The sequence below is a fragment of the Anoplophora glabripennis genome, unplaced genomic scaffold (genome assembly GCF_000390285.2).
Source record: "Anoplophora glabripennis isolate ALB-LARVAE unplaced genomic scaffold, Agla_2.0 scaffold135, whole genome shotgun sequence".
NCBI classification, from domain to species: domain Eukaryota; kingdom Metazoa; phylum Arthropoda; class Insecta; order Coleoptera; family Cerambycidae; genus Anoplophora; species Anoplophora glabripennis.
In genome coordinates, this window is record NW_019416236.1 from 378,524 (window position 1) to 394,576 (window position 16,053).

At 31.7% G+C, this 16,053-nt stretch overlaps 1 protein-coding gene across 2 annotated transcripts in view; it reads left to right on the forward strand.

Moving 5' to 3' along the window:
* Window positions 1-9,208: 9,208 nt before the first annotated feature.
* Window positions 9,209-16,053, forward strand: part of LOC108906682 (MATH and LRR domain-containing protein PFE0570w) — a 353,179-nt gene continuing 346,334 nt past the window's right edge. The window contains exon 1 of one of the 2 annotated variants that reach the window (XM_018710009.2): window positions 9,209-9,436. The gene's annotated coding sequence lies outside the window, so the exon portion shown is untranslated. The remainder of the gene's footprint in view (window positions 9,437-16,053) is intronic. The other variant, XM_018710013.1, reaches the window with a different exon arrangement.

A 16,053-nucleotide genomic window follows, 5' to 3' on the forward strand; every position in this document is an offset into this window, starting at 1 on the left:
CAATCAGTTTCATCAGTCAATTACCAAGTAGCCCGGTACGTACCACAAATGCTGCAGATTTTATCGATAAGATCAGGGATCAATCTATCTAGATTTAGAAGATATCCTAGTGAGTTTTGAGGTGAGGTTGTTAGTCGCAATGGTGCCAGTTAAATAATTTTTAGAAGAACTTTCTAGACCACCAAGAAATACATTCGGATATTTGCTCGACCATGGAAGAAAATGATATTATTCTGTTAATAAACGTGTTTGTCAAGAGAATACCTGATAGCACACCATCTACAGAAAGCCAACCTATACGTTGGAGCCTCATTACCATCCAATCTAAAGGCAAGGTTTATTTTGTCAGCACTCCAGTATAATGAGCATGCACCATTCCCAAGACAGAACATTTGGATTGGGAGCTACATGACCAACGATAAGTTGCCAGAGTAAATGGATATACCAAAGACAATGAGCCAATAGCAATATCGAAAACGGAAATAATCGAACTACTTACCTGAAACATGGAAATGATGTGTATGTAATATCCGAAACAACACAAGCCAGTGACTTCAAATCATACACCACAAAGTAGTGTAAAAGTCTAAACTTATGACGTGAAAACCAGCCTGGAAATAGTTTATCAATAGGTAATCAAGTTGTTGTCGAAAATATATTTTATTGTTATCGTTCAAGTGAATTTATTAATATCCTGATTTCAATAAAATTATTTGCAAATTTTATAGACAAAAGACTAAACAGAATGCGCTACCTCTGATGAAGTAAAATGATCAATACCGTAAAAGCCAGACCATGTAAAGGGGACGCCTTCGGTGAATTATACATTGTCGTTTTTTAACTGATTTATTGCCTGTGTCACACAAATGTTGCAAGCAGAGCTAGTGTACCGTTTCCAAACAGATTACGAAATGTAATTTTATCCGGTGATGAATTTTTCGATTGCCATGCGGCTTCCATTGTCGCATTTCTCCGCAGTACCTAATGCAATTTGCAATTAGGTTATCTGTCAGATACGGAAAATAGGCAAAGGAAAATACTGTCTAACCTAAGCACCGTTCTGTTGAATACATATGTTTTAAATATTTTAGTAGTTGCTTTTGTTTGAGAATATTTCTAATACTTTCTAAATATCACATATTTTTTTAAATTTCTGTAATAGCAATACAAAACTACAATTAAATTATTTCCTGAAATGATGATGTTGGAATATTATCTTTAATGACGAGAAAGTTATATCGAATTACTTTTATTAAAGTAACACTGGGTATACATGATTCAGGTATTTCAAAATATTTAACGCGATATATGTATTATTGATGTACCAAAGCATAATTCGTATTTAATATTACCATTTTTTGTATAGTAACGGGATTTGTTTATATAGATAAAGGCTATTACAGTGTGAATCAAATTATTAATCCGTATTTAATATTGCACGATATATAATCTGCTTAAACCTTTGTGAGTAATATTCTGGAAACTAAATTTAAAAAATTAATTGATTCAGCCCTTGCAGAGAAGGGGATGTTTTAATGGATTTAATTTTGCCGAAACAAAAATATTACACTGGGAAAATATATAACACATTACTATATCACTTTATTATAAGTTAGTTCGGGTTTCGAAAGTCCGTCATTTTGGTTGAAACTGACATTGTATTTAGACATATGTTTCAGACAAAATACGTAATATGTCATACATGTGATTAATAGTATTAGGCCAATCAATAGAGTATTAAATCAGTGATTTTGTGACAAAAATACTAGTAGCAAACGGACTGTGCCATCATGTAAAAGACAGTCTGTAGATATTTGATTATATGATTCCTACTCCAATTTAACATTTATTAATTTTTTATAAACATTTTTATGTAAAAAATGCATTTTTTTAGTTTTTATTTATAAAACCCAAACTAACGAAGCAATCTGAATGCTATAATTTGTAGAGAATCGAAATACGAATAAAATGAGAGGTCGATCCGATCGGATAATTAGAAACGGAGAAAACCCGTAAAAATTTGGCGTTTTCCCAAAAATGTATTATGCCGCCATTTTTTAAGTTATTGCGCTGACCTTGTGCCCAAAAGTAGTGAATTATATATACCTTAAGTGTGCATAAAGCAGGCCCTGTCGAACCATTAGTTTTGGCACAATTGCAATTTGAATTTTTTGTGCACTATTTTGGAGGTGGTCCGATTTTAATTTTTTAGCAAAAGTAGAAGTATAATAAGTACTACAAAACATGTATTCTAATTTTCCGATAAAATGATGAGAAATAGGTGAAACATTCCTCCAAACATGCTCAAAAACGAGCGAGCGCGCGTACGCGATCGGGTAGTAGGGGAAGGTGGGTAGATAATTGATATACAGATATACAATTTTGAATATTGAATTGAATTATTAATACAATTTTGTTAAATTTTAAGGTGGTAGATATAAAAACGTATCAGAACTTGACGTATATACAGGGTGCGGCATTAGTGCATCGAAGTACGATATATCCGTTATTAGATATATATAGAAGATATCAAAAAAAGTTTTTACAAAAATTGTAGTCAACTTAAAACTGCACATTTTAAAATTTCGAGCACATAATTTTCTCTATTTTTTTAAATGAATTTTACTAAAAGGAAAATACATTTTAACAAAAAGAGAGTTTTTATAACAATAAACAATATAAAATTTCACAGAAGTTTGGTAAATGACAAGCTAGTAATTATTACTCAATAATATCTGTCATTTGCCTACGGCCAACTTGTTATAATAGGAATTTTTTTAAAACTCTAAATAATAAATGGTAAATATCTCAGAAATTAATGATTTTAGCTATAGGGAATGCTGTATAAAAATGAAAGAACATAAAGTGTATTTTAACTTTTTAAAATAAAATACAGTGTGATTTATTTAAAAAAAAAGGTAAAATTATCTGCTCGAATTTTGGCTCGCCCTATATTCAACTGTTGCAATAATATAGAAATAGCACTGTCTCGTAAAACTGTACCAATATCAAAAAGTTATGCCTGCAAAAAATTATTAAGTCGTCCTGTCTAGGATATACAGAACGCTGAAATGGGAATGATTCTAGTATACAATAATATCCATAAGTCGGAGACTTGTGCGGGAGAGGAGGCGGCATATTATTATTAGGCAGGCAGCATTTGCGCCCAAGAACGACTTATGTTGGTAGGCCCTAACCACCATTCAGTGCAGGAATGAGGGAAATCTGGAAAACCTCATTAATTATTAGGGGGCATAGCTAATATATGGTCTACCGGCCGCGGGAATCAAACCCGGGCAGAATTTGCACACGACTTTAGTAGTGACGCCTTAAACCGTGCGGCTATCGACCAATAAATTGACTATAACATTTTAAATACCCTGTATAACATAATTAAACCATATATTGGAAGAATGGGAAAGATGAGATTAATCTTAATTTGAAATAATATATAGGGTGTCTCATTTAAAAAAAATAGTATGTTTGGTTCACCCTGGTAATACGTAACACCCTGTATATGCGAAAACAATTTTAAAATGTGCAGTTTTAAGTTGGCTGCAATTTTTGTAAATAACTTTTTTTTTAACATCAATAGTAACGAGATACCGTACTTCGACGCACTAATGCCGCGCCCTGTATACCATAATCATTCTCAACGATGTAAGTATACGCTTAATTTTACAAATTTGTAACAAAAAGCAATTAATAATTGTATTTTTCTCATAAATTACCTTTTCAAGGCGATAAATAGTACGGATTAGTAAATTTAATGACAGAAAGTATGTGATTTCCTATTAAGATCATTGACCAGACTGTAGCTTTATTACTTCCTTATGAAATAGACCAAAAAGGATGTAGTTAACATCAATTTATAACAGATCATCAACAAAATATGAGTTATAAGTTATAACTTATAATCAAATGCCATTAAATTAGAAATGGAGTAATGTTTTTTTTTCTGGCAATTTTTAAGCTAATTCTGATAGAGATTTAGTTTTATCATCGAACTAAAAGCGTGCTTTTAATGCTAACAACATTAAAAATTAGTAAGGGGCATTTTATATATATTTCATTTCAGTCAAACAAAAATTCAAATCATCAAAGCGAATTGTAAATTCTGAGTGGCTGGCTTGATTTTTTCATTATTCGAATTACAAAATTCCATTACCTTCTACATAGGCAGGTACACACCAACTCTATATCCTGCCCTTTAAATATTCATTACTTTCCTGGATTAATGTGCATACAAGCGTTATCACTTTAGGGGACGGAAATATATTTGCTTGCAGAGGAAGCGATATTGATTTCTCGACTCTTGAGCTAACTACTAACTTCTTACGAAGAAATAACGACCATGAATTTTGTTTCCATATAATTAAGCAGAAAAAATTCTTCAGAAGCTTCAGTGATAACAATGGTAACAGTGATATCTAATCAGTTATTATATGAGCATTAAATTATTTTAACTTTTTTATTCTTCAAAATTCTTCTGTGATATTTTAGTTAAGAATATAATTATACCATTATATAAATCAATTGCTAAAGTTACAAACTTCACGTAAACACTACGAAACTACTGTTTATTCAGTTATATTATCTTTGACACTTACTTTATAATTCCAATGCACTTTCCCGATTTAGTTTTTGTTTCGTAAAGGTGTAAAAAAGTTATGCTCTTAATAGGAATTTCGTACAATTTCCTGGTTAGTTGCCACACCGTTATCTACAACTTTCTAGATGAATAACTACTATTCTTCGTCGATTTTAATTGTTTGTGTAGAAGTATACTTCTTCATAAAATTTGTAATCCAATCTTCTCATCTTCATCAGTATCTTCATTCGTCTCGTTATTTTCGCGTGCCTGTGTACTTCTCAACTATTAATCTCAATTGAGTATTGATTTTGAGATTGAAGTGCTTGTTTAACTTCTTGTAAATATATTTCTCTCTTTGTCTTCTTTGGACAAATCCTAATCATCACAATCGGAGCTAGCCATCAGAGAGAAAATCTCTATTATAGATCGCAATGTCTTCACATTTTATATCATCAGGTCAAAAGGCTCTTAAGATAAGGATCCAGAAGAAATTGATGTTGAATCACGGAATTTGAAGAAAATGCTACATTTTCTTTTCTGAATATTCTAGGTATTTAAAAGGATGTTAAATGGAACCGGAAAATCTAAACAGAAACAAAGCATCTTCAACATTTCAACTCATCAAATGCATCAGGACAGGAGTGAATCGGGATTTCTGAGCTACTAAGGACGAACCTCAAAATAAGTAGCAACTAATAGATACAGATTGAACCTGATTGTGAAATATTTGAAAATTTTTAATGATTGATCTTTTCAGTTTTTATTTCTACATTTATCATATTAGAAACCTTTAGTAAGACGGGCCTAGAACAAACTGAAGGCATTTATATGCCATGGGTACAGCATGTATTATTTCAAAGGATGAGAAAATGAAAAGTTAAATGATTACTTCTTTGTTATATAGAATTACTTGTGACTAATCACGTTGGTTGTTTTAAACTGTTATGGATAATTGTCCCATTGTTTTATTAAATATTTTTATATTTAAGTAGCATAACAAGGACATTTTCAGTCAACTAACCATGAAATAAAATCAAGGCGTTTGTGTGAATACACACAATTTTTATGCAATTACGTGGTAATAATATTGCATTATTATTTTATGAACTACATCATTGTCAGCTCAGTAGATTCAGTGTTAATAAAATTTTGATTGAAGTAAATTCTTTCTTGTAAAATTATTCATTCTGTTCAAGAAAGTCAGTAGAGATTAAGAACAAATTCAAGGAGGATATCACAATATATAGGGTGATTCAGAACTTATCCAAAAAAAAATTCTGGATGTACAGGGGACCCTTACAAATACAATTTTGTAAAGAAAAAAATCAAAAAGGACAGTTCGAAAATGATTTAAAAATACACTTCTGTACGGCACTGTAAACTGGTCCACTGTAAAACCTGACCTCGCACAATACGACCGGCATGGCGGTGTGATAAAACGGACAAAAACTTTCGCAAGGAAAGAAATATGTAAATAGAATTTTATCGCACCTCTTTTATATCGGCAAATTAAACTGCTTTTGCCTTTATTAATTAATTAAATCAATTTGTGTTTTTGAATAATAAAATCATTTGACATACCCGATGTTACAACAATTGTTCAAAATTTTATCCAACAATGTGTAAACACATCTGGGTCCGTTGTACTCAGTTTCTACGAAATGTTATCTTGTTTCACCATAGCACAAATGCTTCACCATAAATTAAAACGATATCCATCAACTCCGAGTACACGCAAACCATTTTTTACACTAACTACCCATTTTTGACACTAACTACTAAAAACCTATTGTAAACACGACATATAACGGGTAAATATCCCAACGACGATTGTAAAATCCGAACTCAGTATTCGGAGTCGCTGAGGCCACGCCTATGTAGTGGTTGAATGTACTATAACTTAAATATTTTTTTTCTCGGAAACTATAAGGATTTTACAAAAAAATTTTTTACGATATTGATTCCATTTCTCATGCTGCATCTATTCCCAAATTTTTTTGGATAAGTTGTGAATCACCTTGTATACAAAATGTTATATCTGGGAATTTGTTTAAAGTTAGAATATGAAGCAATGTGTACTATAACTACTATATGATACATGTATTTATAATATTTAAAGTTCTAAAAACTGTTACTTTCTTTATGCTTTTCCTTTCCTTCTGAATTTTTTTTATATCTTTTTCTTTGGATTTAATTTTCTAATCTTCGCTAATAATAGACATTACAGAATTAAACCTTTATTATTATAGTATTTTCGACGAGATTAGCAGAAAGGTGCTCAATATCACTTATTTTCACTTTGCATTATCAGCTCATCATGTAATTCTGAATGCATTGTACAACTTGCCGACGTGCATATTATTATCTTTGGGGCATCTGTTGCATGCGCTATTGGAGATATAACTATATCCATTAATCCCTTCGTCAACGTAGGTCGTATCATTTGCGATTAACGATTGATGATTCCATTTAAAATTAGTGGGAGGAAAGTTCTTAGAAAATCTTGGTACATAAAAAGAGTTTCTTCTTGCTGGATGAAATTGTTGAATATACTGAGATTTGCGATAATTTTATACACATGAAACATGTTTTATACCTAGTGTTAGATTGCACTATCATCATCCAAATTTTTAAGGTTTCCGTTTCCTTTGTCAGGAGAATTGTCGTTATGTTAGCCTAGTTACTTTTATCTTGACAAACGTCACTTTTTCGGGGGATTTACATTTAAAATTAACCAAAAAGTGATAAGTCAACAGTGTACCTTTTGACCAAGTTCTATAAATGTAATTAAAGTTAATAGCAATGACTGATTTCATTACATTAATAGAAGAAGCATATTATATATATTTTATTATTTGCATGCTCTTAAGAGGGTGGGATATAGTTTTGAAACACCATGGCAAGGATATTAAAACTGCACAGTAGTTGATCTAAAGTTACTGAATAATGACGCAATAATTCTGATTTTCTTCAAACTTTATAGGTTAATGTTTATTCCAAAAATTGTATTGCTTTCTTCTTTTTGCTGTTCTTTTTACTTATCGATGTTTTAGTATATTTTTTTCTGAGGTAAATTATATATCGATATCTATTACATATAAAAAAATACAATTAATTATTTGAGAAATATATATACATAAAAGTGTGTTGTCCGGTGTCAATTATTGTTTTTATTTTACATCCACTGTTTATTAACAGATCTTTATTGCAGTGTAGGTATATAAAGTCATAAAACACTTGGATCTGTCAAAGCTTTTAAAGCGAAAAGTCAAAAAAAGTTCAGAAGATGAAGTGGAAAACATTAACGACCTTTTTATATTTACATTTGTGTGATATTTTTTAATTAGGCAAAACTATTTTCATAAAAATAAACCCTGACTGATCCATTTGGCTCGAGGTGGTAAAATACCCAAAAAATAAAGAAAAAAATAACAATACCTGTTCATAAGCCCGTGGAAGTTCTTCATAAAAAAATCTCATTATCAGCTGTAAACTTCTGAGTCTATAACTATTATTTGAAAGCTCCCAAGAAAAAAGAATCTGCCGGCACCAATTACAGTTTATAATGGATACTGGAACACCTCAAATTTGAATGTAAGCAGTATAGGAGCAAACGTAGCTGTTGAGTATAAATAAGTAGGCACATCTTTGTGAACATTTGGTCATATTTATTGCATCGCGAGCTTTACTTACTTCATTAGCATGTTACTGTATCAATTTTAGTCATAACTTCACGTTTTTCTTAAAAATATATCAACATAGAGCCATTGACACCTCTAAAGATTACAATGCAGCTTACCTAGCGAAGATATAATTTCATTTCTGACCCTATGACAAAATCTGACAACTGCTTGTTACCATTTAAGTGTCCAAATTCGTCTATAGGGATTTTTCGAAAGTATGAGTTGAGGTAAGATGCTTTTGTATTTTAAGGAAATGGAAATATAATATCTTATTTGACATTAAAATTTCATATCTTTTTTCAAAAACTTTCTAACATAAACTACTCTAATTTTCGAACAACAAGATCATGATTCTACTGATCAGGTTAACATGGCCACAGTTTCTGATCTTTTGAAAGAACATTTGCGAGATCTTACGTACGGAAAATTGGTTATTTAATCCTCGCACGATTAGGGTATCTTTTGCATCCATTGTTGAAGATACATCTTTTAATCTCATGCTAATGTAGGTCAAGTCACTTGCGGTTAACAATTTACGATTTCTTTTGTATTTAATATTTGTAGGAGGGACATTCTTAGGAAATCGTTTTGTTCAGAAAGTATAATTAACTCAGTTTATAAAAAATTTCTCCTTGCAAAATGGAAATATGCGGTAATTTTATCTGCAACTATAATTTATAGTGTTACATTGATACACTAGAATTACTATCATCTCGCAAATGATTAAGATTTCCGTACCATCCTTAAGGAGAAATTCTGCAGCGGAACAGATAAGAAAAGCTTATAATTTGCAGTATCATATCTCGACACTATTACGGGATCCGGCAACGTCGCTCCGCTCGTTTTCTCGCATTCCCGCTAGCTCAGCTGACTTCAGCGGTGCTATGTGACTTAAGTCGGCCTTTCGACCGTCTTTCTGCCGGTACCCGAGAAGAATGTACCCGAGTACCCGCGTTCCAGACTGATCTAACTCGATATCACGTTGTGCGTGGCGTGGTCGTTTTGTTTTTGTTGTCGTTTGACGGTTTCATTCATCGGAAAACTGTCCGGTGGTGGATTTTCTTCCGTTCTGGCGGTGCAGGGTGGTTCTGTGATCTGACTTGTGCTACAAATAGGTCTTGCGCTCAAATTACTCCCGTTCAATTGGATTATGTGAACGGTATGTTTTTTTTATTGGAATAACTGGTAATGGTGTTACTCTAATAATGTTATCTTAGAACCTGTTTCTGAAATTAGTTCGATATGCCGCAGGTTTTTTAATCAGGAAAGGAATTTTGTTTTTTTTTATCTCAACAATTGCTGTTATGTAACTTGTACCAAAAACAATTAAAGTATATGAAGTTGTATTAACATATTTTTCAACTAATCACGACAAATACCTATAAATGACACTGACTTAAAGAACATATTAATTACACAATTACAATACATTTATGTTTTAGTTTGAAGTAAATAAAACAAAGGTAATATCTGTTTTAACTGTTTGATAAGTTATAGCGTTTATACCTATTGTAGTCATAGTCAATAATTGGCCGTTAATTTTGCAAAGACTAGAAAAACGTACAATCTCTTTTTATTTTATAATAAGAATTTTAAGGCAAAGAAATTTATTGCAGTAATTCTTGTGTCTATTGTTGCAAAACTGGAACGTCTGTCAAAAACTAAGTTTAAATAATTAAACTTCTAAAAAATAGAATATTAACGATAAAACTTAGAAACTGCCACGTTTTACCCCAATTAGTTAGATATAAAAGTTTTTTAGACAAAAATGTTTTGAAATTATTGCACACTGCTCGACGAGGTACCTATTTAATTTTTTTACAGTTAGATATATAAAAATAAGTATATAAAAGATAAGTAAATCCAAAGAAACAAACCGTAAAAACGCCTATTTATAAAATGGAACAGTATTCCCTTCAAGCAAAATTCCACATGATTAATTAGTTTTTTGCCACGCCAATAAAATGTTAAACTTGAGTTTGAAACAATAAATATTTGTAACCCTTAATTTAGATTTTAAGCGGATTGTGCAACGTGCCTCTTTTAGAATTAAATTTATGATTTGTAATTATTTTCTATTTGTGAAGTTGCATGACAAATTGACTTAAACTTCTCTAATCAGTTTAAGATCTAAACAAATAGGCCGAAATGTGATTTAATGCCTGAAATTACACTTTGAAATAACTAAAATCTGTTATTCATATCTGTTAAATCATTTATAAATGGACTTTATTGGTGTTAAATATACATAATCGTATAACAGATAAAAACTGTTCGATGTCCTACTTTGTACTCTTGCCACTCATATAACTATCCACAGACATAATCACTTTTTCGCTAGATGATATATTGCGGTATTAAAAAATTATTATATTATCTCTGCTTCTAGGATAATCTACCTATAATTTATTATTTTGCTCCGATTCGACAAAGAATGATGCATTTTGTAGAAATAGATCCACTTAGGCGTCAAAACAATAAACAACAAACAATGAGGTTAAGTTTATGAAATGTCTGTACATTTTATTAACTTTAGAGAAATGGTTAGATATTATGAGTACCTATTTCTTTATATGTATTTATGAATGAGAGACAAAATAATAATTTAATCAAGATTTAAGATGAGAATTTTTAATCAATTTTTATGTAAATCATGTTCTTTTTTCTGCTGGAGCGAAATCTTAAAAATATTTTTTATATATATTTGATGTAGATACTTTGTTACAAATCAGATGTTAGAAATAATATAAAATAAAATGAATTATGTAATATTTATAAGAAAAAACATCCTTACCTACTTTGTTAATATATGGCTGGTATATTCCCATTAATTATAACACATTTGCAAACAGATTTGTTATTGTTTTATTAAAATCAGTGTGGAGACTGTTAAATAACAAACAGTGAATGTCAAACTTTCAGTAATATGGGCAATATGGTTATTATATACCTTAGTGTATTGGAAACATGTATTTTTCCTTTCGTGATATGACGAAGTACAGAAACAGAACAAAGTATGTTTTATTTCACTTAAACCAGTTATAAAATTGTCAAATTTAGGCAATTTTACTTTATTACAGAACCTATGGTTGTTATTTGGTTATCATTGAAGCAGAAAGTCTGAGATTGTTCGACTTAGACCTAAAATAATTGGTTTAATTTAAAATATATAAAGGAACAAATAAATAATACAGAAACCTTATCCTTGTCAACAGAAAATATGGAGGACATTTAACTATATTTCTTGAAAAAAAAGCTTAGTGAGTGCTTTAATACGGATTTATTGAGATATATTTTATCTCTGGCAGTAAGTTTCCCGTCATAAATTGTCTATATTGATTCAAATTTATGTCTATTATGTTCTGAAATATCTCACTCGTGTCCCACAATACCTATGTGTATACAGTTCAATCGTCACCATATATCACTGCATACTTCCTTTTCCTGAAGAGTATTGCAGAAAAGTAGTTAATTTTAGATTTATGGATATAAAAATATAGGGACAGATCCAGAAAAGCGTTTGCCATTATATTGTTATAGTTTTATTTTAATATAAGTTAATTTTAATTCCATCTTTTTTAAGGTTATAGATCATCACCAAAGGTGTTATTGCAGGTTAGCCAGACGTGATTTATTCAGGCTATTTAACCTCTAGAATTTAAACGATTTGTATGTAACTCGCATATACACATTTTGACAATGACGAAGCTCGATTTGTAGAAAGTGAGTGGCATAACATAGCAGCAAAGTATTATGTCTCTAGCAATTATTTCTGCTTCAGGTTGGTCTGACAGAACAGACTTGTCTGGCAAAAAGTAGTCGTTGTAGTTTCACAATTATAAAATTGTTGTATACTGAGTTATTTAACGAATTTCATTTCTATTAAGTAGGTCGTATGAATATTTAGTTGTCACCAACGTTTAGATTAATTGAAAATCGACCTAGATATAATATATTTACTAAAATGAGAATTGTCATTCATATTTAGTTTTATTTAGTCCAGACAAGCTACATGCAGGGTGGCCAAATGAAAACGAAACAGAGCCATTTTCAGGAACTGCGTCAAGATTGTAAAAAACGCTCAGACCCGTCGTTTTTAGTTTAAATGGGAACATTCTTTGCTGGTATTTTTGACTCCTCCACTTTCACCCTCAAGCAAGGGTAAGCATCACCCCAAAATATTTAAATGGCATTGTGGGTTGAGTAATATTTCTTTTGAAAGCTCTTACAATTCTCTTTACAACAGACTTTTAATTCCGCCCAGTACTTATTAAGAATTTTGATTTTAAAGTTGAAACTTATGTACAAACAATTAGTAACGGCAAAAATGTCAGTCATTCGAGTTAAGTACTCCAATGGTATAAATTTAGTATTTCTTGGGTTACATAGGTTTTTGGCGATTTATTATCACTTTCGTAGAAAAAAAAACAGAATTGTAAAAAACAGAAATGAATGCTATACACACACAATGAACGTAAAATTAGTGGATTCCAAATTATTTTCTAGTATTATTTGGAAGCGTTGGTTGGTAGTTTATTTAATTGTGTTTTTGAAAATTAAACAATATGGTTTATTCCATTGCGGAAAGGGTAGATGTCATTTCGCTTTACTTTATGAATAACAAATTTGCGAATAGAATAGCCCAGCTATTTAATGAACAACATAAAGATCGACATGTCAGGAGGAAGTATGTTCTAGAGTTAGTAAAAATATTTCAAGAGACAGGGAACGTAGTCAATAAAAAACGAGAAATTGAAAAACCTATAGTTAATGAAGCTAGTGAAGTTGCAGTTTTGAGACAAGTTCATCTTGATCCTACATTAAGTACGAGTCAGCTGGCATCTGTGTCTGGGATCAATCTAACTAGCATACAAACCATTTTGAAGAATAAATTCCATCCATACAAAATACATTTAGTCCAGGAACTTTATGAGGATGATTATGACCTCCGTTTGTAATTTTGCGAAATAATTAGTGAGCGAGCAGGGAACGATCCACAGTTTCTTTTTAACATCTGTTTTTCTGATGAATGCAGTTTTTTCTTGAATGGATCACAATTGTCGCTATTGGTCCGATTCTACCGGAAAAATTAAATGTATGGACTGGAATTTTCGGTGACCGACTGGTGGGTCCTTTTTTTCTATCTGATAATTTGACTCGCCAAATGTATTTGCAATTACTGGAAGACGCTATTGACTCTGCCTTGAATGATATTATTGAAAATGTTCCAGAGTATGATGAAGTTCATTTGATTTTTCAACAGAACGGTGCTCCTCCGCATTATGCGTTAATTGTCCGTCAGTATTTGGACCAACGTTTTCTACGGAATTGGATTGGGGGAAGAGGCAGTATAGAGTGGCTTCCACGATCACCGGATTTCTTTTTCTGGGGATACCTAAAAAGTAAATTCTACAAAACACAGCCAGCGTCGCTGGAAGATTTGCGTCAAAGAATCGTCGACGAATGCCGTCGAAACACTCCAAAAATGGTTCGGAATGTGCGCCAACGTTTCGAACAAAATCTTTATTCTTGTATGGATGAGGGCGGACATCAATTTAAACATTTAATTAACTAAGAGCAAGTAAGCAACTAAACATAATTTAAATTTTAACATGTAATTTTTTTTCAAAGTATTGGGCGGAATTATAAAATTTGAAGAAATACTAAATTTATACCATTGGAGTACATAACTCGAATGACTGACATTTTTAGCGTTACTAATTGTTTGTACATAAGTTTCAACTTTAAAATCAAAATTCTTAATAAGTACTGGGCGGAATTAAAAGTCTGTTGTAAAGAGAATTGTAAGAGCTTTCAAAAGACATATTACTCAACCTCCAATGCCATTTCAATATTTTGGGGTGATCCTTACCCTTGCTTGGGGGTGAAAGTGGCGGCGTCAAAAATACCTGCAAAGAATGTCCCCCTTTAATATAAAATCGACGGGTCTGAACGTTTTTCTACAATCTTGACGCAGTTCCTGGAAATGGCTCTGTTTCGTTTTCATTTGGCCACCCTGTACCCTGTATTTTATGTATATTCAACAAGCTATCAAAATTCAGGAAACGCAAGATAAACATACGATGTAAAAATATGCTTCTTTTCCTTATTTTGAATGTATTGTCAGTTGTCTTATTCCCTGAAGAACACTTATATAACTGGTACAGTGAAGAGGTACTGTTTCTAACTTGTTTAGATTTTCTAAAATGCTGAACAAAAAATTGCGCATATAAACACCCCCATTAAACATATTTTCATACTAACTAAGTAACCAATATCAGGCCATTTAAATTAGACATTATGACATTTGAAGATTTTAATCTGTTTTCTTCTGTATCATTGGTATACTATAGGTATGCAATGTTGAAGTTTTTTTTTAAATGGGAGCATCTCACTGACTATGGCGCTACCATTTACTTCTTGGTAGATATGAATTGTATTTTTTTAATTTTTTTAATCTATTGTAACGGTTATAAGCCAATAGAACCAAATTCAAAATTTTTTCCTAAAAAATTTAATCAACTGAAGTCTAACAATATTCTTCGATACCAAAGATCTAGGTGTTAAATAAAACATCAAATCCCATATTTAATAGTTTAACTTGAAGAAAAAATTAAATTGCTTGAATTAGCTGAATATTATACAATGTAATAAATACAAGAGAGATAATAGTATACAGGGTGAGTCAGAAAGAATGGGTCAACAGTAAACTAGAGATACTAGACACTAAAATATTATGTTTGAGCTCATCATGTATTACACGAGTGTCGCTGGTTTAAGAAATACAGGGTGTTCAAAGTTTAAATTTTATTTTGAAATTTCTCAATAATTCAGAAAGTTTTGATAGCATGACTCAGAAAATTGGTAGTGTTGGGTTTTTTGGTGTGAGAATTACGAATTTGAAGTTTATTTTGATGCTGCTCCTAGAGGGGGCGAGGCGCTAGTTTCATCGTATTATTTAGGTAAATCAGAACATATTTTTTAATCTGTTGAGCTATGCTTAAAAAAGTTAAAAATCGAAAAGAACGTTCAATTCTACATAAAAAATGTACTCTTGTTTAAGTCGCCTAACTTTATCGGTACCATGGTTACTTTTTTTGGTCGAAAAGATCCAGATCCGCCTAAGCGATTGCAAAGATTTCTGAATAGTTTATAATTGGGTAATCTATTTGGGTACAATTGCACATATCTTCGGGCCGCCGCATGTTCATTAAAATTAGCCTAAGTAAAAACACAAATCATATCATGCATCTCACTGTTAGAAAAATTATTGTCATGTCATGGCATTTTTTGATCACTAGCTAATAATTTTGCAGGAATCATAAATCAGACACACGCAAAATACGTTAATATTTTTTTATTGACATGCAAATTTGACACGAGCCTACTTAGAAAATAAATAGCAATAACAGCGCCTGAAAGAAAATCACCACAAAATACATTGAAACTTTTAAATGCAAATAACTCAGAAACCGATAAAGGTAGGCGACCTTCATCTTCATCTTCATCTAGTGGTTGGTCCTTTAAAAAGTCCCATAGCACTGCGGCCTAATTAGGCCTATTGTGCGTCCCACTACTAGTCCTATTCAGCAAGTAGATTTGTCCTTTTTACAAAGTCCAAAAGCTTCCTTGCTGACACTTCTCTCAATTCCTTGGGTTCCAAATAGGGTCTCCCAAGGAGCGTCATTCTGCTACGTGCAAATCCCGGGCACTCGCCCAGGATATGCAGAGAAGTTTCATCCGCCGATTCACATCCTCGGCAGACCGGACTGTCTA